The sequence below is a fragment of the Martes martes genome (genome assembly GCF_963455335.1).
Source record: "Martes martes genome assembly, chromosome: 11".
Lineage (NCBI taxonomy): Eukaryota > Metazoa > Chordata > Mammalia > Carnivora > Mustelidae > Martes > Martes martes.
This window is the reverse complement of record NC_137899.1, coordinates 12498287-12524530: the sequence shown is the minus strand read 5'-3', so window position 1 is coordinate 12524530 and position 26244 is coordinate 12498287. Positions and strand designations below refer to the sequence as shown.

General features: G+C 37.5%; 1 protein-coding gene across 3 annotated transcripts in view; it reads left to right on the top strand.

Moving 5' to 3' along the window:
- SUGCT (succinyl-CoA:glutarate-CoA transferase) overlaps positions 1-26244 on the top strand; it is a 765791-nt gene that overhangs the window by 352176 nt on the left and 387371 nt on the right. The gene's annotated exons all lie outside the window — the stretch shown is intronic.

Here is a 26244-nt window from a genome sequence, read left to right as displayed (position 1 = left end):
GGAGTTGTCATCAGCCTTTCTGGTGAGATGGGGCTGGAAGACACTCTCCAGGAGGGTGGCGCTGTGATTCAGCAACTTGCCTGGGCCTGAGCAAACTGGGCTCTAGGGCCTGCAAAATTCCTTGTTTGAGGATCCCAATCAGACAGATCTACACTCCACCAAGTTCCCCGGTCAGACTGTGCCCCTGATTTGGTTGTGCAGATGAGCAAAACCACTGGTTGGGATTACTATCCAGGCAGTACAAGTATGCCCTGGTTGTTGCAAGCCCCTCCCCTTTTCTCCTTCACAGTCAGATCCCCAGTGGTTGCTTCTCAAGACTCCCCTATAATCCCTCTGGTCTGAGGTCAGAGTAGGGGTTCCTGCAAAGTGACTGGCAATGCTGGGGAGGGGTCTGGTTGTTCCCCTGGGTTCTTTTTCTCCCTGGGGGAAACATAGTCTCAGGGGAGACCTCTGCCTGTGGTGCTGTACTGGCCTGGGTAAGGAGCAGTATGGTCAAGGTGTAGCCTTGTCTTAGTCTTCTAATGCAGTCTGTCTTGATCTGTGTGGGGCCTGGGGGTGCTTCAGCCTCAGCCCCCTGTTCTAGGATTCTCTCAGCGTTGTCTTGTTCTTAAATAGTTGCTGGTTGTTCCTGTGCGAGGTAACAAAGTCAGGAATGATGTATGTTGCATCTTGGTGATGTCACTTCTAAAATCCATTTTTAGTTTGAGGGTTGTATAAAAACAGGTGAACTAAATATGGCCCATAGGTCACATTTTTGAGTTTTTGAGCCCCTGTTTTAAAACTACAATGATTTATTATTTCTCATGATTCTGAAGTTGGCTTGGGGGCCCACTTAAGTGGTTGCTTTTAGCTAGTGGGTTATTTGGGGTAGAAAGTCCAGAATGGCCTTACTCACTTGTCTGGCTGGTGCTGGCTAGGGGCTACATGGAATCACTTGGTTCTCTTCATCTTTTTAATGCTTCAGGCTAGAGAGACTTGCTTAGTCTCTCTAAGACTCAAAGACAGTGCTCTTTGAACACTGCTGAAGGGCAGAAGAACACGACTTCTTGAGGTCTGGAGTCCAGAACATGCATAATGTCTCTTCTATTACATTTTATTAGTCTAAATGAGTCCCAAGGCCAGCCAACATTTAAAATGAAGACAAATATTTTATTTATTTTTTTGGAGAATTCCTTACAACGTTAATATGCTGATGTATATTATGAATCTCTAGGGAGAAACGTGGTGAGCAATGATTTCCAAACTAATGTGGCCAGAGAAACTTTTTTTTCTCCTTTCTACTCTGCTAGCCCCATCTCCTATTAACATATCAAGCAAGGGGTGTTAGCATGCCTTGGAACACAGTTTGGAAACTAGGGTATATTATCTAATATAATTTAGGAAACTAGATACTGAAATAATATCAGATAGAATATAAAAATATATTAAAAGAGTAAACTCTGTAATTAAGTAGAGCTTTCTCAGGAAGTTCTAGGAAACCTAGAAGTGAATTTGTGCAGGGGTTCCTAGGTTTCTAGGAAACCTAGAACCTAAAGTTCTGGGAAACCTAGAATTGAATTTGCACAGGGGTTCTGACTGTTACTCTTATATTGCAGTAGAGTAGAGTTATGTAGTTCTTGGACTGAACTGGATTATTTTAACACCAGAATGAAAAGACTGTGTGTTCATTACCTAAGACAGATTGGAAACCCTACAGGATCTTTCCAGGATTTTATCCAGGGTTTGGAAAATACTAAGTCCAGAGAATGGGTTGAAAGTTGGGAGAGAAAATAAAATCGGTATACACATTAATAAATACAGACTGTTCACTAAAATGATTATACTTGTCAGATGAAAAAAGTATCAAAAATGATCTGCATATTATATTAAAGGAATAATACTTTAGAAGAATTGAATAATACTTTAGAAGAATAATGCTTTAGAAGAAGAATTTACAACTTAACAATAGAGTTAAACATGCGATCAAATACAAAAGCAATGTACAGAAAATAGTACTTTCCTCTATCATCAAAAAATGGAGGAGAGATTCCATACATGGTTAGCAGCAGCAACCCAAATACAAAATACCTAGGGAAAAGGTTAATGAGGTATGGATGGGAGTTACATGGGAAAAAACTATAAAAACTTACTGCTAAGAAAACTGAATATTGTAAAGATGTCACTTTTTCCCATTATTAATAGTTTAACAAAATCTGACAGGGTTAATTTTGGAATTTAGCAAATTCTAAAATTTGTCTTCAAGAGTAAGTAGACTAAATGAATTTTTAAAAAGTATTAAAGATGACAGTTCCTACTGTATATTAGAACGGCTCTAGTGTTAACACCATAAATAAATTGAACGAAAAATGAAGTGGGGAAAATACTTCCAACAATAACTGCAGATAATGCTACTTATTTTACAAAGAGAACAGTCAAATAGATTAGGGGAAAAAAAACCCCACAAGAACCTTAGCATATTAACCTGAAATAACTCATAAAAGCTGAAATCCTAATGTCAAATTAATGTATGAAAAAGCATTTGGTTTTACTAGTAATTAAATATATGTAAATAAAGATGGCTCAAATATGTTTTTATTTTTTTAGTCATTCAAATATTTATTAAACATAAATGATAATTGATGTGTCTTAACACATGGTAAGATACTGAAGTTCATACCATACTGAGGAGAAAGTAATTGGACAGTGGGTGTATAGAGCATTGAAGTGACTAGTCTTAGTGACTTAATTATTTTATTTTAAAATAATCGTCCTTTACATTCTAGCAAATGTCTTTAGAGGAATCAAGATAAAGACACTTGCAGAGTTGTTCACAATAATGAAATATGCAAAGCACATAAACAATCTAACATTAGGGTGATAGGTAAGTACTTACTTTAGAATATTGTGAATTCACCAAAAATTAAATTTAATGATAATTTTTTATAGGAAGAGAAATGCTTATCATATAATAATTTAAAAAGAAAAATTATAAACCATATTAACAACAAAGGAAAGGCACCAAACGAAGAGTGTTAGCTAATATTAACCATGGTCGTCTCTGGAGAAAATTACAGTTTCACCCATTTTAAGAGCACAAACAACATAACACCAAAAATAAAACCAAAAAATAAATTCTGTGTTCTGACCTAGTTGGTAAACATACCAACAATTTTTTTTTTTTTTAAAGATTTTATTTATTCATTTGATAGGCAGAGATCACAAGTAAGCAGAGAGGCAGGCAGAGAGAGAGGGGGAAGCAGGCTCCCCGCTAAGCAGAGAGCCCGATGCGGGACTCGATCCCAGGACCCTGAGATCATGACCTGAGCTGAAGGCAGAGGCTTTAACCCACTGAGCCACCCAGGCGCCCCATACCAACAATTTTATTATAAGCATTTGGTCATTGAGGGCCAAGATTAGCATGGAACATAGAAGTCAAAATAAAGGTAAGAAGTTAATGCTATTTAAGGAAATGCCTCCTGTCATTAGTTCATGTTCTTAATTTGACTTGGTATAAATATCAAAATCAAAGATAGTTTTGATTTTTTTCTAACCTTAATGTTAATCTGGATAAGTAGCTAAATTTTTATGATAATGTCCTATACATTTTCCTTGTTTTCACGTGTGGTTTTCTTCCTTATAAATTTCCCGAGAAAGCTGTATATATCCTTTGCTTCTTTGACTTATAGGAGGGAAAGTGTAAAATTGGGTAAGAAGAAAAAGTACCCTGTCTTTTGTTTGTGTGCTACAAAACTTTTCATTTTTCAGTGGGGGAAAGAATGTTTTGATGAAACACAGTCCACCAATGAATTCTGCCATAAATAGCAGAATCTCCTAACAATTTATGCATGCTTTTTGTGGTTGTTTATGGTGTTGTTCAATAAAACTTACATATTTGTTGTAACAGTAACCATATGAAACATCTTAAAGCAACATGTACATGCAAAAGCTGTATATTTGAGAAATGTCAATAATTTTATGATAGCGTGTGACCTTATTTTTTTCCATGCAGCAATAGCAGTAAAAGACTACATGTAATTATTAAAATATTATTTTCCAGGAGAATAAAAAAAAAATAGCTACAAAGTAAGATCACATTTAGGACACCTTCCCAAGCGGCCTTTGTTTTTCCCATTCCCAAGCTGTTTCGAAGACTGCATTGTTCATTCTATAAGATAGCAGCCCCGGAGCACTACTGATTTATCAGTCACACTTCACTGCCTTCTAAAAGTACTCCTGGGGGTTGGGGGGAGTACTCCTGGAGTTAGAAGAGTGGAATTGTGATCTACAAATGGTGGCATGATTTGGTTTTCCAGTTTGCCAGCCCAGGTTGGTTTATTTTTTTCTAGGTCCTCCTAACTCCCTTTGAGTTTATCCAAAAAGAAAATGATTTCCAGAACTCATGCCTTTCAGAAATGTTTCTTTTTTTTTTTTTTAAGATTTTATTTATTTATTTGAGAGAGAATGAGTGAGAGAGAGCATGAGAGAGGAGAAGGTCAGAGAGAGAAGCAGACTCCCCAAGGAGCTGGGAGCCTGATGCGGTACTCGATCCTGGAAGTCCGGGATCATGACCTGAGCTGAAGGCAGTCATTCAACCAACTGAGCCACCCAGGCGCCCTCAGAAATGTTTCTGATAATGAGGCATTCTGTAATTTGGTACTAAGAGTCCACTGGTGGGTGATAGGGTAGGCGAAGACCTACATTTCACTTGAGTTACAGTGATTAAGTTCAGAATTCCTGTCTCATATATGTCTTCCATTATTTTGCCATTTTTCCTTCCCTAAAGCTACTATTGGGTTTATTGGTGACCTAAAAGAAATTCATGCTAACCCCTTTAATTTTCCCCCAAGACATGCTCTAGTTTAGCTTATAACATAAAATAATCAAAACACATATAATGAATGGCAGAGCTATCCATGATATAATTAAAAAGACAAATTATTTAAATTCTTAAAGAAATTAAATTAAGTAATCACTTAATTACTTGAAGTTGGTGGAAGATTTCAGAGTGATTCAGAAGTAGCACAGGGTGGTATCTTCATTGGGTTTCTCCCAAAGCAGACCCTAATGCAAGGACTTGGGTACAGGGAGTTTATTAGGGAAATGATCTCATGAAACACAAATAAACAAGGGGAACATAAGACAGAGAAGGGTGCATTAAAGAGTAGGTTGCCCTTGAGGGCAGCTGGGGCTCAGTCATGCTGAGAACATTGAAAACAGTGTAAGATCATGCTTCAGAATCATCTCACAAGAGAATGGGGATACTGGTCCTTTATCCACCATCTCATTTCCCAAGTGCTTGAGGATTGCCCCTGCAGGTGTGGCCTGGTAAATTCCTGTCCTGCTGGAGAAAGCCCACATAGAAGGAAAAGGGGCAGGAATTTGAGACAGGAAGCCATCAGCAGGCTGGAACTCTCTTAAGCTGTAGCTGAACTCATGCTGGTCAAGGGCACATGGCCTGCGGCATCCACGGCCCCCACAGCCATGAGTGTCAAGAGGACTAGAAAGGCCTAATAGAATTGTGGTTAACAGAAGCCGAAGCCGGAATTAGACTGCTCAGATTTCAACACTTGTCCTGTCCTATTAATTGTAAGAGATTAGGCTAACCATGTGACTTTGATAGTCTAGATTTTGTGGGATGGTAATAATGATCCTTACCTCTAGAATTGTGGAAAGCAGTGAGTGAGCGAGTGCACACAGGGAAAGCTCTCAGCACAATGCCAGGAGTATGGCAGGCCCGAGGTCAGTGTTACTTCTTGTGGGTACAGGCCAGGCAGCGGTATCGTGGAGTGATAGTTAATTTGTTTGGGGTAGGAGTTCTGTTGCTGTCTGAGCTTTCACTCTTGTTTGGCCGCTCTGTGGCATGTTGACATGCATTGAGTAACCACAAATCACCTTTTAAAAAAAGAAAACAACGACGGCTACTAGTTAGCCCGTTTCTCTGTGCATTTATTATTTTTGGACTTCAATACATTTTCTATTAATTTTGTTTAAGACAAAATTGGCTCTGTTTAAGCCAACTTGATTGCTCTCTCTACCAATGTCTTGTTATGCACAAATCTAACCAATATGATGACATCATCCCGAAGCTTGTTTCGTTTCAACAGAAACCACCCTTACTCCCCAGGACTGAAACCGAACTCTCTGAGTGTATGGTCGCCTGGCTTCAAATTTACCCATTATGTCATTATGCAAACTACATTTCTCTGTCTTATCCACAAGCGATATTTTTAATGACCCTGTGAGTAGCTTTGGTGGAATCCAGGAACACTGCCGCAGTATTTCTCTCACATACCTGTCTAGAACCCAATCAAAAAAGAAAATAGATCGGCTTGGTGTTATTTGCCTCTAAGAAAACCATGTTGGCTGCTAAGTCTTTTTTTTTTTTTTTTTAAAGATTTTATTTATTTATTTGTCAGAGAGAGACAGAGAGAGAACACAAGCACAGGGAATGGCAAGCAGAAGGGGAAGCAGGCTCCCTGCTGAGCAATGAGCCCAGTGCAGGACTCGATCCCAGGACCCTGGGATCATGACCCGAGTTGAAGGCAGATGCTTAACCAGCTGAGTTACCCAGGCATCCCTTGGCTGCTAAGTCTTACAACAACTTCTTCTTCTTCTTCTTCTTCTTCTTCTTCTTCTTCTTCTTCTTCTTTTCATTTCATTTTATTTTATTTTATTTTACTTATTTTTTTTTCAGTGTTCCAGCGTTCATTCTTTTTCTAAGTATTTAAAAGTTATTTTCAAGTCCCGCATTCAACAAATACATTGAGCTCCTACTCTGCGAAGCATCATTTTTGTGTCTTGGGGTGACTTTTCGAAGATTCCACAGCAAGTGAACAAACCCACTTTCTTCATGTTAATGAACGGGCAGTAATAATGCATCCTTGCAACATTGCTCCTATGATTTAGTGAGATAATGTATGAGAGCACTTGGCACAGGGCCACAGTGGAAAAAGGGTTTCCTAGGTCAGTTGCCTTTCTCAGCTTCCAGAGAGAGTAAATGCAGAGAGCTCATACTCTCTGTGTTCTCATCCTGGATCTTTGACTGACTGTGACTTTGCCAAGTCACTTAAACCCCTCACTGCCTCGGGCTCCTCATCTATCAAATGGGGACGATAATAGTATTATTTATGTTACAGTCTTGTTGTATTAAATGTGTAATCCATGTGAAGAGCTTAGAACAGCGGCTGGCAGATAGAATATGCTATAGAAAGGTCAGCTTTCAAATGGCAGGCTCTGTCCTAGTATAAGGATACAACAGAAAATGAACCAGGCCCTTTCCTGCTCCAGAGTACTTAATGGTTAGTGGGGATCCCCCTATTCTTCTCAAAGCCATGAGACTGCTTTAATCATCTTGACTTCTTTTAAGGATTTGAGAAATTTTGAAGAAAAAGAGAATACGATGAACAGTTAGGGCTATTTATATCTTGCCAAATTGTTTTGTGGAGTTTTGTTAATGTATATACATAATTAGATATAATTATATGCACATACAATTGTGAGTTCTGTTTTTGCATTTCCTAAAGTATTTTTGTGTATATTGTATAAAGTATTTAGTGTATATTGGCTATATATTTACTTTAAATTGCTTATGTACTAACCTGTTGTATAAATATTCTGTAGTATACAAAGGCATTTTGCTATTTTCTAGGCATTTAGGATATTTTTACTTTTTTACTGCATTAGAAGCTTTTGATTTGAATATCACTGTACAAATGGAATCATTCAAACTGCATGAACAGATTTATAGTTCTTATTACTTCTTAACAGATTGTTTTCAAGAAAATCTGAGTTAATTTGTAGGACCTCAGTAATATGTAATCATACTTTTTTCCCATTTCCTACAGTGTATAATGATACCTCAAATCATTTAACTTGCATTTCTTAAATTACAAGTGGGACTGAGCATGTTTTTCTGTGATGATTTATTTTCATCTTTTCCCTGTGAATAAAATGTTTTTCTCTACTGATGGGTAGGCTACGAATTGTTTAAATTCTTTATATGTGCCAAGTTGAGGCAGAGGTAAAGGATGTCAGGGTGTTTAGCTTAGAGAAGAGAGGTCATGATGGAAGCCCATGATTTGCTGTTTTAAAATATTCAATGACTGATGTGGAGAGGAACATGGTGTGAGGCTCCTCGGGACTCAACGAGGATCAGTGGGAAGACGTTTCTAGAGCCAGATTCTAGGATAGATGTGAACAGTTGTGTTCTACCATTTACAGCATTGGTTCTCATCTGGAAGGAATCTTAGGCTCTCTGTCTGGGAAAGCAGACCAGGGTGGGTGGAGCTAGGAAGGAAAAGAAAGGAGCAGAAAGATTGGGAAGTTAGAATTCTTGCTCAGCGATTTCCAAATGTGAAGTGGGTTCCTTTGGAAAGTACTGTCTTCCCTGGCAGAGTACCTCCTGCACTATTGACATGGAAAAGCAGGTGGGGTGACCAGGCTTCCGGGTTCTGAGGTTTGGAGGACATTGTCAATCGAACTCATTCTACCTCTGGGATTCTTTGGAATAAAGAAATAGCATTCTCTATCCTATAATTCTTTTCCTTCATATCATTTCATGTCAATGTGTTGTGTACAGTAACAAAATAATGTGCCCTTTCCTAAGTAGTAGAATTTCATACTTCATCTTAAAATATCTTTTGTTTAGTGAGTGTAAATCAAATTCAGTAGAAATGCATTAAAAAACAGTGTTTTAAAACAAGAAAATTAAGGAGCAGTTGCAGGCTTGCATTCCATGGTGTGTTGTTTTCCATTACCATATACCTGGATTTAGAGTATGTTCGATATGATGCTGATGACTGAATGTGTATTTTAAGTGAGTAGAAGAGGTAAACATCATTAATCACCTGCATTCTATGTCTGAGTCCTGCTCAGGACTAGTAGCAAACAATGAAAATATGACTCCCGGTTTGGCGATAAGAGGTTGAACTTGGCCAGGAAAAATAATAAAAATTGAATCATAAATGAGTTTCTTTGCAGCTCAGAATGGCAGCTGACTTGTAATCTATAAGGAAGCTTCTCCAAATTTCTTTAAAAATAACACCGTTGAATTTCTGGGGACGTTGTGGTGGCAGCATTGTCTTTGGATCTCCCAAATCTCCACATAAAAACTGAGCTACTGGAACAAAATGAGAAAAAACATGGAAAACATTTACAACAAGAGGACAAGGAATCTTCTTGAATCCCAAAGAACCTCCACCAAAAGCCATGGGACCTGAATAATAGCAGATAGATAGACCTCTATCTGTAAGGGAAATAATAGAAGGTAGCACTGGGGCCTCTCTCATAGACTTGAGTGCGAGTCCAGGATAACCTAGAGGTTTTCTTCAGAATGGGAAGAGCAGTTCTGAGGACAGCAACAGAAACTAGGAGCTGAGTGCAGGGGGGTTCCTATTAAGCTCTGAAGAAACTGGGACAGGATAGCTGCTCTGAAGTGTTGGAAATCACCCTCCAAGAGAGGGCTGCACGCTGACAAACTGCAGGGAGTGAAATAAAAATTGAGCAGCATATGGACCTGAGCAACAAGGACAGAACATACAGATAAAAGAGTGGAGGACAGAGCCAGGAAGTTTTGGAAACCAGGCTACCCTATATATTTTTTTAATACTACACAAAAATACCGAAGATGGAATTCTTTTTTTTTTTTTAAGATTTTATTTATTTACTTGAGAGAGAGAGAGTGAGTGAGAGAGAGCACAAGAGAGGAGAAGGTCAGAGGGAGAAGCAGACTCCCTGCAGAGCTGGATGCGGGACTCGATCCCGGGACTCTGGGATCACGGTCTGAGCCGAAGGCAGTGGCTTAACCAACTGAGCCACCCAGGCGCCTGAAGATGGGATTCATCAAGTAGTTCAGGGAAACTAATTTTAGGTAAAAAACTGAAAGTAACAGAAGTGTTGAGACTCAGATCCTATACAGACTTTTTATAAAATTTAAAAAAGAGAATAAGTAGAATCATATTCCTGTAGGTAATAAAAATATGCCATAAAGACATACCCATACAACAGATAAAAATGAAATAAAAGACACTAATAATGAAAGAAGATATGAAAGAATAACTTGACTTTGAATTTGAAACACACAGAAATTAGGCTAAAGAACTCAGGAAAATATTAGGTACAAAAGAAAAAAAATCAAGATTAAACTAGAAGGAACACAAGAGGGAATCAACACAGATAATTCTTCAGGAAAATAGTGAAAATAAAGAAAGTTGTAAAAATTGAAAAGCAGTGGAAAAATATATTTCAAACAAGAATTTGAGGAAAGCACCAAATGTTGAAAATGGTGGGGGGAAAAAAACCTAACGCATGACCTACAGGAATCTCCAAGGTATGAAACTAACAAAGGGGGAAAAAACAAATATAGAAACAATAGGGTGTTTATAAAGAATGGAAACACAAACTAATACATACATCATGTCATAAACGACATTTTAAATAATATAGGTAAGGGGCGCCTGTGTGACTCAGTTAAGCATCTGTCTTCAGCTTAGGTCATGGTCCTGGGGTCCTAGGCTGGAGCCCCAGATTGGGCTCCCTGCTTAGGGGGAGCCTTCTCCCTTTCTGGATGCCACCGCTTCCCCCCCAACCCCGTGTCAAATAAATAAATAAATAAAATCTTAAAAAATAAAAACATTAAAAAATAGGGAATATTGATTTAAACGTTAAAGCAAAATAATCAATGAATGCCCGCGAAACTAGTACCCATTCAAAAACCAGACCGTGAGTCCACCTGTGTGTTACTAACCTATGTCATCTTCCTGTTGCCTCTTGGGAAAAAGGAGCAGCTATACTGAATTTTGTGTTCATTTCCTTCCTTTTTTAATGTGGTTTCCTCACATATTTGGTAGCCGAAGCGAGAGGTTGTTTAATTCATAAAAGATATTTTAATATGTAAGAACATAATAATATCTGTTCCCAGACTTTTAAGATAATCACTGTAATAGAAGAATCTTTCCTGGGGTTAAAAAAAATGATTTGAAGCTATATATTGGAATAGCTTACTATGTACCTGAGAGTATTGACTCTAAAAAACACTAAGACATAGTAAAATTATTGGACTTGAAAGGAAAAAAAATATCCTTCAAGTCTTTAGGCGAAAAGAACATAGAATTTATAAGGGAAAGAATTTATATTATCAGACTTTTTTCCCAGGAGCAATGTGCCCAAAAAAGGGGGGGGGCGTAACATATGAATATTCATATGCACTAAACCTGACCTTAAAGTAAAAAAGGATACAAATTTTTAGTAATTATGCAAGAATTCAGTAATCTACTAAAGATTGAGCTTCAGATAACAAAATTGACTGTAGAGATATTGACCTAAAGACTGGTGGCAAGCCTCATTTATACATGTGAAATACATATAATATAACCAAATGAGAATGGAAGGGAGAGTCTGAACAGTGGTAGTGTATTCTGACCGTGTAGATACATAGATACAGAACATTAAACATGGGGGTAGAATTGGGCCACAGAGTCAAAAAAATTTTTTTAAATCATATTTGTGGTAAGATTTAAAATAGTTATTCTGAGATTATGTGTATGTGATATAGGATAACACAAATGAGTAATTATGGGTTCTTCTAATTCTATTATAACCTATGTCCTTGAGAATCAGAATTATTCTAAAAATTCCGTACAGTAAAAACCACCATAAATAAAAGGTAAAGGTAAATACAAAACCTGTCAAAACCTTTCACACATTAATGAGAAAGAGGAAAACCCAGTAGAAAATTGTTGAAAGAATATTATCAGGCATTTTGTAAATCAAGATACACAAATAATCAACAGTGTTAGTAATTAGCAAAATGCTTTTTTCCCCCCTTGGCTTATCAAATTGGGAAAAAGCAAATCAAATGATAAAAATAATACCAAGTTTCTGAGTTTTTGTAAGAGAAACTGTCCATACGATGCATTTGACAACATTTATTCTTTTCATTGAGACTTTCTTAAGTCATCCTATTAATGGTGCTAGCACTCATGGAAAGGGTTTATTTTCTGCTTTACTTTTCTCCATAGCACTTCCACAAGTAATACGGATTTTACTCATTTATTGTCTTTCCTAGGCAAGCTTCAAAAAGATGAGAATTTTTGTATTTTGTTCACTCCTATGACCCTAGACACTTCCTAGCAGTTAGTAGGAACTCAGTAAATACCTCTTCAGTGAGTGAAATATAAAAATGTTCTGAAATTATGCACATTTAAAATTTTTTCATTTCTAGGAATGAATCCTGAGGAAATAAGATCATGTACAGAGATTTAGCTGCAAGGATGTTTATTGAAGCAATATTCACACACCTTAGGAAAATAACACAAATATCCAAATGCCGTAGTAGGTAACTCTTCCTTGACCATTGGACATATGATTGCCAGATTTCAAATGGTTGCAAAACGTTGTGAACCATTTATTCATCCATGGACACTTGGGTTGCTTCCACATTTTAATTACTCTGAATAATGCTGCTATAAACACACATGTCCAAATACATCTTTGAGACCCCACTTTCACTCCTTTTGTGTACATACTCAGAAGTGGAATTGCTAGGTCACATGGCAATTCTATTTTTAATTTTTTGAGGGATATCCATATGGTTTTCTAGGTGGCTGTATCATTTTACATTTCTACCTATAGCCCATGAGTGTTCCAGTCTCTCCACATCCTTGCTAATGCTTGTGGTTCTGTTTTATGTTTTAATTTGTTTTTTTTTTTTTTGATAGTAACTATACTAATGAGTGTGAGGTGGCATCTCTTTGTGGTTTTGATTTGCATTTCGCTTAATGATTAATGATGAGCATCTTTTCATGTGCCTTGGAGAAATGTCTGTTCGAGTCCTTTGGGCCGTATGTATGTATGTATGTATGTATGTATTTATTTATTTAAATCACAAGTAGGCAGAGAGGCAGGCAGAGAGAGAGGAGGAAGCAGACTCCCTGCCAAGCAGAGAGCCCGATTCGGGACTCGATCCCAGGACCCCGAGATCATGACCTGAGCGGAAGGCAGAGGCTTAACCCACTGAGCCACCCAGGCGCCCCCTTAGGGCCATATTTAATTGTGTGGTTTTGTTGTTGAGTTTTTGGAGTTCTCTGTATATTCTGGATATTAATCCTATATCAGATAAATGATTTGCAAATATTTTCCCCATTCTGTGCATTGCCTTTTTACTTTATGAATTGTGTCTTTTTTTTTATGAATTGTGTCTTTTGATGTACAAATTCATAAAATTTTCATGAAGCCCAATTTGTCTATTTTTTTTTTTGTTTGTTTACCCATACCTTTGGTGTCCTATCCAAGAGATCATTGGCAAATCCAATATTGTGAAGATTTTGGCCTGTGATTTCTTCCAAGAGTTTTATTGTTTTAGGTCTTACATTTAGGTCCATGATCCATTTTGCGTTAATTTTTGTATATGGTGTTACATAAGGTCAACTTCATTCTTTTGCATGTGGATATACAGTTTTCCCTACACTACCTGCAAGAAAACTGTCCTTTCCTCCCTTGAATGGTCTTGGCACCCTATCAGAAATCATCTGATTGTAAATGTGAGAGTTTATTTCTAGGCTGTCTCTTCTATTAGTCTCTATGTCTATCTTTATACAAGAAGCACACTGTTTTGATTACCGCAGCTTTGTAATAAATTTTGAAATCAGGCAGTGTGAGTTTTCTCTTTTGTTCTTTTTCAGGACTGTTTTGGCTATTTGGGGTCCCTTGAGATTCCATATGAATTTTAGGATGGGTTTTTCTATTTCTACAGGTTCCTATTGCAATAGGAAATGCACTGAATCTATTGTTTGCTTTGAATTAATATCGATATTTTAACTATACTAAGTCTTCTAATCTATGAACCTGGGACATGTTTCCATTTATTTAAGTCTTTAATGTCTTTCAGAAATGTTTTGTAACTTCTAGTTAGTCTTAACAAGGAAGGAAATTCTGCAATATTCTTGACGTGGGTGAACCTTGAAGACATTACGCTAAGTGAAACAAGCTAGCCACAAAAAGACATGTACTGTGTGATTCCATTTATATGAGATACTTAGAGTAGTCAAAATCATAGAGACAGAAAGTAGAATGGTGCTTGCCAGGGCCTGGAGAGGAGGAGAGATGGGAAGTTAGTGTTTAATAGGTATAGAGTTTCAGTTTTATAAGAACAAAGAGTTATAGGAATGAATGGTGGTGATGGCTGCTGCACAACACTGTGAATGTATTTAATGCCATTGAACTGTACAATTAAAAATAGTCAAGATGGGGGCAGGGGGCACCTGCATGGCTCAGTCATTTAAGTGTCTGCCTTTGGCTCAGGTCATGATCTTAGGGTCCTGGGATGGAGCCCTACATCAGGGTCCCTACTCAGTGGGGAGTCTGCTTCTCCCTCTCCCTCTGCGATCTCTTTCACGCTCACTCTCTCCCAAATAAATAAATAAATAACTTAAAAAATGGTTGAGATGGTAAATTTCATGTGTTTTTCATTTTATTTATTTATTTATTTTTAAGATTTTATTTATTATTTGACAGAGCAAGAGAGATCACAAGTAGGCAGAGAGGCAGGCGGGGGCTGGGGGAAGCAGGCTCCCCGCTGAGCAGAGAGCCCGACTCGGGGCTTGATCCCAGGACCCGGGGATCATGACTTGAGCTGAAGGCAGAGGCTTTAAACCACTGAGCCACCCAGGCACCCCTCTTGTGTATTTTAATACAGTAAAAAAGTAAAAACCCGTATGATCCCTTTTTATTTCTTAAAATGTATATTCATGCAAAAATGCTAAAGAATATGTATAAGCTAAAATTATTTCTGCATACTAAGGTTATCATTGATTTTATTTCTTCTTTTGTGTCTGTTGATATTTAAATATTTTTTCTATAGAAATTGCCTATTGCTGTACTAATGGTTCTTAACAAAGAGATCTCAATTCAAGAGGCTTCCTTTTTAGTGTGAGAAGCTCTGGTGTAAGCTATTACTGGATCTTGACAATGAGGGCAACTTCCTTATATCATGTTTGCAATGATGCTGCTTGTGCTGTATGGACAGTCACAGCAAATGCTGGTCAAACTGTTGTAACATATGACACGGACTTCATTGAAAATCTGTACAAAACAGAGTATGTTTCTGAACTGTGGATGATCATTTGTGTGGATCCGAACTGTGAATGTGGTGATAATTCGTGGTAACTTAAGAAATAGTGGCTACTCAGCCTAGTAAGTGTCTTGATGTGTTTAAGAGCAAGTTGTAGGAAAGGTTCTGAGTGGTCCTGTACTGCGAGGCACTGACCGGATTCCCCGGATGGACTCTCACTCCATCTTCTGTAGGGCCTGTAGCTTGTCATTCAGATGAAGGAGAGAGCCAGTGAATGCTAGAGGGAGAAAAGGATAACTTTTACCATAATTTATCAGAAATAGTAGAGATAAATTCCCAAGAGGAAATAAGGTCTGAGAAGATTACAGGAAATATTAAATCTGTGGTTCTGTTTACGGTAGAAACGCCGACCAACTAATTCCAGCTGTTCCTCTGTGGGTTATGGAAGTGTCACAGGCCTGTTTATAGTTACTGCTTTGTAGACTTCAGCCCGGATCTTACAGAACCCCATTGCTTTTTTTTGGGTTTGCTCAGATTTGTCCAAAGAGACCTTATCTGTAGGCTATACGTTTATGAAATGTAGCCCTGTACCAAATTTTTGTTTCCAAAACTTCTAGTTTCTTCCCCTTCCTTGCCAACATTTTGCCTTTTCAATAATGTAAGTGTAGTTTTATCTATTTAATGTGACCTAGGTAGCACTGACTTGTACCAGGCACTGTTACATACACCTTCCATTTAATTCCTCATGACAAGCTTAACAAGTTAGATATTACTTCATAAGTCAACATGAAAAGCAAAAATCTTACAGGACAAGCATCATGACTTGTCTGCATTAATATTAATAGCTTCTGTATGGAAAGGTAAATAAGGCTAAAAGACAAGCTGTAATCTAGAAGAAATTTAAAGTGCATAAATCAGTAAAAAGAGAAAAATAGTCCAACTGAGAAATGTGCAAAAAATACAAAGAGGAAACAAAAGAAAAAGAAAACACATCTAATAACCTTTAAGGTGGTGAATAGATGTTTAATTTCTCCAGCTGCGAGAAATGCAACCTAATTTAAAGTAATCATGAGATACCATTTTACCTCTACAAGATTGACAAAACTTTAGTCTGAAGGTAACAAAAGTTGATGAGACTATGGAGCACGGAAAATCGGCACCAATCTCTTTGGAGAACAGTCTGGCAATATCTAATGCAGCTGATGATGTGTCTATGACACAGCAATTCTGCTTCTCCATATATACCTTAGGGAATCAATCCTGTTGGAATAGACAGAGAAAAGTGTGAGGTTCCATTGAAGCACTGTGAGTAGCAGTAAGAGACTGGAAACAATGATGGATCATAAGCAGGAGGAAAGGTAAATTGTTGAGTATTCACACCAGAATTTGCCCAGTGGATAAACCACTTGAGCCAAATCCTTATGTATGAACACAGATAGATCTTAAAATTAAAATGTTCAATAAGAAAGCAAGTTCCGGTGTTAAGTTTAAAAACCCACATGATACCTCGTGTCTCTCATGGATTAATCCAAACAGATATATACACATATGTAATAGGACAGTGTTTCTTTTGAAGAGAAAAAAAAGTTCAATAAGGTAAAGGGCAGGTACAGACGGGGCTTCACCTGTGTTGGTAACATTTTGTTCCTTAACGATGTGAAGCAAATATGCTAAAATGTTAAGATTCTTATGATGTGGGTGGGTGACGGGACATAAGTATTTGTATTTTCTTTTCAATAGTTTTCTCTTTCATAGTTTTCATGCACTTTTTGGTATGTTTGAAATGTTTTACAAGAGTAAGATAAAAAATAAACTTAGTAATTTAAGAACTAACTCTAGTGGATAATATTCCTGAATTCTCTTTTAAAAATCTTAGGGAAACATTGCTATAATATTGAAATAAAGTTTTCCAAAAACTTTTATGTTATGTGGACAGCATATCTTTACAAAGTTATATTCAGTTCTTACTGTCTTCCAGTGTAATGTATTTTGCAGTTCTCCATTGTTTTTGTTAAGGCTCTGCTCTATTTCTCTTTCTTTCTTTCTTTCTTTCTTTCTTTCTTTCTTTCTTTCTTTCTTTCTTTCTTTCTCTTTCTTTCTTTCTTTCTTTCTTTCTTTCTTTCTTTCTTTCTTTCTTCAAAATTACTTGGAGTTTAAAGGCACAGTCTTTTGTAAATCAAGAAGGTGGCATGTGAAGAGAAGTTTGTCTCCACTACTCTGGAGAGTCACCCTTAGGGGAAACCCACAAATGTATTTGTATTTATTTATATAAGGGGATGGAACTGATGTATACAAATTTTAAGAGCGTGGGTTCTGGGTATATAAATATTGAAATTTATTTCCAGAAAACCATGGTTGGCAAATCTACAACTCTACCATAGAAACAGTATAGTAACAAGACCAGGTATACTTTTCTACTTATGCAAAAATGTGAATTTTTTGCAAATTGATTCATATTTCCAATTATATGAATAAATCATTGTGTGCATTGAAGATTGCTTTTACAACATAAAGTTGTATTCCAATGTTAGTTAAGTTACATTTGGATTTTCATATAAAACCTCTCTGAAAATACAACTAACTAGAACCCCAAAATAACTTACATTTTTGAGTCCTGAATTTTTATGTGGAGGAATGATTGAGGGGATTCAGAGATTTAAAGTCTTGTCACAGAGTCTGTGCATATAGTTTATCCTTGAAATACTTTTCTGTTCTGACCCAAAAGTGGGGAAAGATTCATGAAACCAAGAAGGATATGATTTTACTTTTGCCACAAATCTTGCCATATTCTCTGCTCAAGAAACTCTGAAAATCATGGAAGAAAGTGTCTTTGAGCGTCTCACAAAGTCTAGTGGGTGGTAAGGATAAAGGGCAAAGGCTCCAAGTTGCTGTCACTGACTTTTAAATCACCAGATTTTGTCCCAGGGGCGCCTAAGGATCTCTTAGGGAAATGGGACCTTACCTAGTTACGGACATAACATGACTCCCAGTAGACATTATCACTAACAGGAATTGAGACTTTGGACTTCCTCTGAACCACAGGATGAAACCAAAAAAAAGACGAGATTTAACCTCTGTGGCTTCTCTACAAACTATATTGATGTTGGTACCTCTTTAAACTATTTCAACGCTCCAGGTTGCTAGCCTGGTGAAATGTGTTTGCTTTATTACTCCCTGCTTAGCCTGAAATTTCTGCATTGTCACTAGCTACTCTGGGATTTCCATGTGTAGTGAAGACCAATGGAGATTCCTGATACTGGTGTCATCACCAGTCCCCAAGAAGCTTCAGTACAAACACTGATATTTTCTAGAAAAAGAAATAACAAGTAGCAAGTCCCAGAGACTTTGACTTTTTATCTTTAAATTAAAAATAATTTTTTGACTGAGATATACAGTTGACCATTGAACAATGTGGCGGTCAGTGGTGCCAGACCCCCACACAGTTGAAAATCTGTGTATAACTTTTGACTACCCCCAAATTTAACTAGTAATAGCCTACTGTTGACTCGAAACCTTACTCATAATGTAAACAGTTCATTAACTCATTTTGCATGTTATATATATTATATACTGTATTCTTACAATAAAATAAGCTAGAGAAAAGAAAACGTTATTAAGAAAATCATAGTGAGTGGCGCCTGGGTGGCTCAGTCGTTAAGCAGCTACCTTCGGCTCAGGTCATGATCCCAGGGTCCTGGGATCGAGCCCCACATCGGGCTCCTTGCTCAGCGGGGAGCCTGCTTCTCCTTCTCCCACTTCCTCTGCTTGTGTTCCATCTCTCACTGTGTCTCTGTCGAATAAATAAATAAAATCTTAAAAAAAAGAAAAACATAAGGAAGAGAAAATACTTTTACCGTATTGTATTTATTGAAAAAAATTTGTGTGTAAGTGGGCCCACACAGTTCAAACCAATGTTGTTTAAGGGTTAACTGTAATTGATGTATAACATTATATTAGTTTTAGGTGCACATCATAATGATTTGACATGTGTATGCTTATACTTTTATAACCCTAGAATATCTTGAGAGTTGATCAGCAATAAATAAGGTCTGCTATATGAATTGTTGAAATTCCTTCCCTGGATTTGCAATTTTAGACATATTTTATTATTGTATTTATTTTTAGTGTAAGTGACATTACTACTAAGTGAAATAGCAGTTATTGTGTACTCCCTATATACTGGTGCTGGGTTAAGCAATCTACAACTATAATTTTCTTACATTGGATGAGAAAATTGGAGCTAGGAGAAGTTAAAAAACTTACCCAACATCACAAAGCTAGGTGAGGTTAGGAAATACATTTCAGTTATTGATTTGTTTGTTGATTATCTTTCATAAATGGCAGCAGTGCATAGTGAGATGAGCTCTGAGCCTGGGGTACAAAGACCGAAGTGTGAGTCTCAATTATGCTTTAATTTTTTCATCTTCGAAATAGGGTTACTTGTCCTTTCTCATAAGATTCTTAAAAAGATCAGATTGGAATATGGTGGTCAATATTATGAGACGTTATAGTACCATAGAATTGATCAATGGTCAGTGGGAAAGAAATTGGGAATATTGAAGCCTAGGTGACTCACTAGGTACAGGGTTAACTTCCTTCTGTCCCCCAGCTCTGATTTGCTATGACCTAAGGGCGGCACTGTGTGCAGGACTTAACTGGGTTGATGCTGACTTCTAGCCAGTCTACCCTATTGAACAAGCATAGAGAAAGACCAGTTCAAGATCCCACCAGCTGATAGATTTGAGCTGGTAGCTTTCTCTTACATATACCTCCCTACTTGACTTTTCTATGCCTTAATTTCTTTAGTCATCAAAATCATAAAACTCATCTTACAGGATCATGATAACTAGAAATAATATGTGCAAAGTATTTCCTGTGGTGTCTGGTACATAAAGTGTTCTCAGTTAAGACTAAAGTCAAGAGGCTAGGCTTCAACTACTCCTTTTTCAGCCCTCTCTGGGGTTGGTCTTTGGCAGCACATAACTCACAGAGCTTTGTCTGGTTTGTTCTCCTGGATTTTGCTACCTAGAATCAAGCAGTAGAAAGTGATGGTTAACACATGGGCTTGGAACCCAAGATAGACTTCCAGCTTGACTACTTAATGTTCTTAATGTACTTAATGTACTTAAAAAGGTTACTTAAACTCTCTTAACCCTTGGTTTACTCATGTTTCAAATGAGCATAATAATGATACCTATCTCACAGGATTGTTGTGAGAATTAAGCTTTGATTTGAAAAATTGTGAATGTTACTAACTGATATTTTTATTAAGGTCATATGGGTGGGAGGTGCTGGGGCTGTGACTCAAATCCAGATCTATCTACATCTTTTACCTTTTCTACTGTAGCACACTTCCTGTGTTTGAATACTTATAGTAAGTGAGCTGCCAGTATGCTCCTTATTACTAGAAATATTTTCAATGCACATAATAGGATGGTTTTGTAGAATACAGAAAATAATAATTTTTTAAAGATTTATTTATTGATTTGAGAGAGAGAGACAGAATGCACGAGTGGGGGAAGGGACAGAGGGAGAGAATATCCAACCAGACTCCCACTGAACACGGAAACCAATGCTAGGCTGAGCCATGTGATCAGGACCTGAGCTGAAACCAAGAGTCAGGTGCATAATCGACTGAGCCACCCAAGTGCTCTAAAAAATACATAATTTTTAAGGTCTTTAGAGTTCCTAAGATCTTACAATTTTCTGGATAACGTAGTCCCTACATTGAAATATTATGTTTGTAAGTTAGTTCTTGGGAACTTGAAATTTATTTTTGATAAGACATGAAGAATTCACAGACTGGGTTGAAGAAGAAATAAAACAAAAGAAGGAAAAGAGAAGATACTGTGATATTAATTTAAAATGAAGACCGTCAAATTGTCTTCCTTCTCCTAGCCACAATGTTTAAATAAACCTAGTCTCAGGAAGATTTCGGGAGAAAGTAATCCACCCCACTAATTCAAGGTAATATGACCGAGACGCTCTAATTCTGACCAATTAGTTGTATATTCCTTCAGCAAGTACTGAGTGCCAACTGTCTTCTAAGTTATGGGTATATAGCAGTGAGGAAACAGTCTGTTTCTCTAGTGTGAAAGAAGATAGTTATCCTTGGGAAAGAGACAGTTGGACAGATTTGAGACATAACTGAAATTCATTTTACTGAAAGGAGGAAAATTGGAGGCAATAAGTTTTATTTTGTTAATTTAATTTTATTTACATTCCCTTAATTAACATATAGTATATTATTAGTTTCAGAGGTAGAGTTCAGTGATTCATCTGTTGTGTATAACTTATAACCTTATATAACTTATACTTTATACCTATAACTTATAACCCAGTGCTCATTACATCACATGCCCTCCTTAATGCCCATCACTCAGTTACCCCATCTACCATCCCCTTCCCCTCCAGTAACCTTCAGTTTGTTTCCTATGATTAAAAGTATCTCTTGGTTTGTTTCTCTCTCTGATTTTGTCTTGTTTTATTTTCCTCTTCCTTTCTCTATGCTCCTCTGTTTTGTTTCTTAAATTCCACATACTAGTGAGAGAATATAATAATTGTCTTTCTCTGATTGACTTATTTTGCTAAGCATGATATCCTCTAGTTCCATCCATGTCATTGCAAATGGCAATATTTCACTTTTTGATGGCTGCATAGTATTCCATTGTATATACATCCCACATCTTCTTTATCCATTCATCTGTTGATGGACATCTGGGCTCTTTCCATAGCTTGGATATTGTGGACACTGCTGCTATAAACATTGGGATGCAGCTACATTTGTATCTTTGGGGTAAATACTTACTAATGCAATTCCTGGGTCATAGGGTAGCTGTATTTTTAACTTTTTGAGGAACCTCCATGCTGTTTTCCTGAGTGGCTGCACCAGCTTGCATTCCCACCAACAGTTCCCCTTCCTCCACATCCTCATCAACATCTGTCATTTCCTGACTTGTTAACTTTAGCCATTCTGACTGGTGTGAGGTGGTATCTCATTGTAATTTTGATTTGTACTTCCCTGATGCCGAGTGATTATGAGCATCTTTTTATGTATCTGTTGGCCATCTGGATGTCTTCTTTGGAAAAATGTCTATTCATATATTCTGTCCATTTCTTGACTGGATTATTCTTTGGGTGTTGAGTTTGATAAGTTCTTTATAGATTTTGGATACTAGCCTTTTATCTGATATGTCATTTGCAAATAGTCTTTTCCCATTCTGTAGGTTGTCTTTGGTTTGTCGACTGTTTCCTTTGCTGTGCAAAAGCTTTTTATCTTGATGAAGTCCCAATAGCTCATTTTTGCCCTTGTTTCCCTTGGAAGGCAATAAGTTTTTAATCAACTGTTGCTATAGTTCAAGTGTGAAGAATCAAGGGACTGAATTGTGGTAGGAACAGTGGGACTAGACAAATAAAACTTAACTGTTGAAAAGCTGATTCTACAGGGCAATGATGTGTAAATTACAGGAGGTGATGAAAAGAAAGAGTTCCCAATTTAGCCAAGAGTATGAATTTAGGCAAGGGAGAAATACAAGGTTTATGGGGGAAATGGAAGTCTTAGTCATCTATGGGCATGTCGTGTTTATGGGGGTGATAGTGGATCTAAGTAGAAGTATCCCATGGTAGCTAGGAAGAGGGACTTGGGGAAGGTTAGGGCTGAAAATAGATTTGGGTATCATCTGCATGGAGATGACAGGATTACTGAGATGAGTAAAAGAGAACAAAGGAAATTGAGACCGGAAGGAAAAGGTAAAATAATTAATAAAAGAAACAGAAATGGCCACAGAGGTATTAAAAATCCAATAAGTACAATAGCATAGGATATAAAGATAGGATAGTCAACAGGATCAAATGCACAGAGAACATATAGGATGAGGACTATGAAAAGAATATTGTGGAATGGTCCCTGAAGACCCTCGGTGATCGGGCAAGAAAAGGTGTTGGTGTACAAGTCAAATTTTAGAGCCTCAGGCAGTCGGGGCAGACTGGAAATGGAAAATAAGATAGGAACAAAAGAGACTAAGAATGCCAAGAAAACTTTTTTTTAATGAAAAATTGTTATTATTACTTGAAAGATTTTATTTATTTATTTGAGATAAAGAGAGAACGAGCAGGGTAAATGGCAGAAGGAGAAGCAGAGTCCCCAGCAAGCAGAGAGCCCAATGTGGAGCTGTTTTGGGACCCTGGGATCATGACCTGAGTGGAAGGCAGATGCTTAACTGACTGAGCCACCCAGTTGCCCCCAAAACTTGTTTATTATTGACAGTAACATGGAAGATATTGATAGGAGGGGAGATTTAAAGATGCATCAGAGGGAGAGAGTCTGTTGCCTCCTGCCCAGTTTCTTTGCCTGTTGTCTCATCTGGATTCTTCCATTCCCTGTATTAACACTGATTATGTCAGCCCCCCACTGAAAGACCTCTCTGGGTGTCTCATGGCCAGTGGCAAAGCAATATCCTTAGCATAGCAGACAAGATGCCTTGTACTCTTGTTCTAACCTTCTTTTCCCATTTTATCCTTCACCACTCAGGGCACAGGAGATTTCAGAATTTTTCCAGGTTGGGTCTTTGTACACATTGCTCTCTCTGGAAAACCCTTCTTTCCATCTCCCACATGGAGAATGCTAACTCATCCCTCAGCAGCTGGCTCAAATGTCACCTGGCTTTTGAACTCTTTCCTGACCCCCAGGCCCAGTTCAGGTCTCCTTCTTTGGTACTTCAGCTGTAGGCTGGACACTCATTTTTGTCTCGGTGTCTTGCATCGCAAATCATCAATTTCCTTAGCGGTGTTCTCCATTAGACTGTATGATCTTTGAAAACAGGGACGTTTTTATTTTTGTAATCCCCATGTCTGGGACAAAACAAACTCTTGCAAAAAGCATCAGGAATGAATGAGTATTAGTGTAAGGAGATGTATCTTTAGCTATAGAGGATGGAAGTGCTAAGTGAAATAAGCCAGACACAGAAATACAAATACTGCATTGATCTCACTGATGTGTGGACTCTAAAAAGTCAAACTCACAGAACCGGACTGTTGAATGATGGTTGCCCAGCACTAGGGTGTGGGGGAAATGGGGAGAAACTGGGCAAAGGGTACCAGCTTTCAGTTATAAGATGAAAAAATTCTGAGAATCACTCACTGGGGGTAATGCCATATTTCATGCTTAAATGTTCTTAAGTGGATCTTAAATGTTACCACACACACACACACACGCGCACACACATACACACACACAAATGGTAACCATGAAGTAAAGGATGTGTAAATTAATTTGATTGTGGTAATCATTTCATGATGTGTATTGTATTAAATCACTGCACTGCACTGCACTCTAAAAAACCATGTTGTACGAAGTAAATATATACAATTTTTATTGGCCTGTCATGCCTCAAAAAAGTATGGTGGGGGTGGAAGCTTTATGAATTTGAGCAAGTTAATTTCTCTGAACCTGAGTTTCTTCTTGGTCATATGAGAATAATACTTCCCTTACAATGTGCTCGTGAGGAGAAAAGCTACAAGACATGGTAACCAGCATTTAGTAATCATTAATGTTAGAATTTTTTCCAACTCTGCCTTCACAGCCTCTATCTCTTAGTTTCTCTCTTGTCTCGGATTTGGCCGCAACTTTAATCCATTCTCTAAAGAGAAGTTTTTTGTTTGTTTTTTAAGTAACATTTTGATGCTAGGAAATTTAAACTCAGGTCCGTCTTCAAGTACTAATGTTACATCTACCTAAATGAGTCACTTGACAGGAAGTGAATTCAGCAAAAATCTAAAATTGAATATATGGGTTGATTTAGCAAGTTCACAATGAAGTCTGACTTGTTTTAAGAGTTTTCCAAGTAACTGCCCAGAGGAGGCCGAGGCTTTGAGTTTCCTACACTGCATCGAAGGACACCCTTCCTGTCTTATCCTCAGTACTGTTTTGCCCTAAGTGATTTAGAACAGCTCTTTCCATTTTTTTTTTTAAGCAGCATTTTTGTGGTTAATAAAAACATGCGCTTACAGCTTTTTTGCATAGATAAAGGAAAAGATTCCACATCAGATTTAGATCAAGAAATAGATTTTCAGAAGAAAATGATGGATGTGTCCTCTGGGAGCAGCAGAATGCCGCAATGTTCCATCTCTGGCCGCTCGAGTTGAAGGCATTTATGAACACTTCCACGCCCACACCCACGCACATCCACAAACAGTGGTCACCACTGCAGCTCCAGACACTGTCTCGCTCCCCAGTCTCATTTACAAAGTGCATCCGTTGTTTTCCATAACATGAAATAAATCCCCCTCTCTTGCCCAGTGGTGAAAAGCTTATATAAATACTAAAACTTCAACTATTCCCCTGAGTTTTCTGTTGGCAGGCCTGCAGCTATGGGTTTGTTGGGATTTTGACACGCATTTTCTGTGCAGTTCTTTGAGGCCACTTGGGTGAGTCCAGTGGTGATAAATTCACTTGTCTTGAAAATTTATCAGGTTAGCCACGATAATGCTCTGCTTATGGAAACTTAAATGATTGACACCCGGATTGAAAGGGCTCCAGGTTCAAAGTATCTCTTTTATTCTTTCAGCATATATCATTCTGGTGATATATACGTCTTAGGAAGTCTTGGCCAGGAGATGATTTTAACAGTCCTTAAAAAAAAGATAAGGTCATGAAGAATCGATTAATATAAGACATTTCATCTTGCATGGTGGTGTTCCCATGAGAGAATGCTTTTCAGTATGTAGAGGCAAAGCATTTGATTGTGTACTAAGTAGCATAGTTAACATTACTGCCTGTAATTAAAATGGACAATGGAAAATCTTTATTCATCAAAATGGTGAGATTAGAAAAGTGTAGTCGAAGTACTGATATTGTTTCCACCCTTGTTGTAAACGGTGGAAGAAGTAGTGCATTCTCCATTATAATTTCCCGTGGCATCTGCAAACCTAAGATTTATTCTAGCTATGTCTAAGATTGCTGAGTAGAAGTCCGTGAATACTATTTCTACTATATTTCCACTTGCCCGCCCATAGTAGTGAAGCCTTCTGCTTGCTGCCAATAGTCTATTTTACCTAATGTTTTTAAAAAAATCTCTTTTCACCTGGATTATTGCTTAACTAGAAATAGTTTGCTATTTTAAAAATTAGTAATTCTATATTCTTCATATATTACAAGTTATGACTGTTGAGTTGTCTTTGAGGATCCAAGATTTTACTTC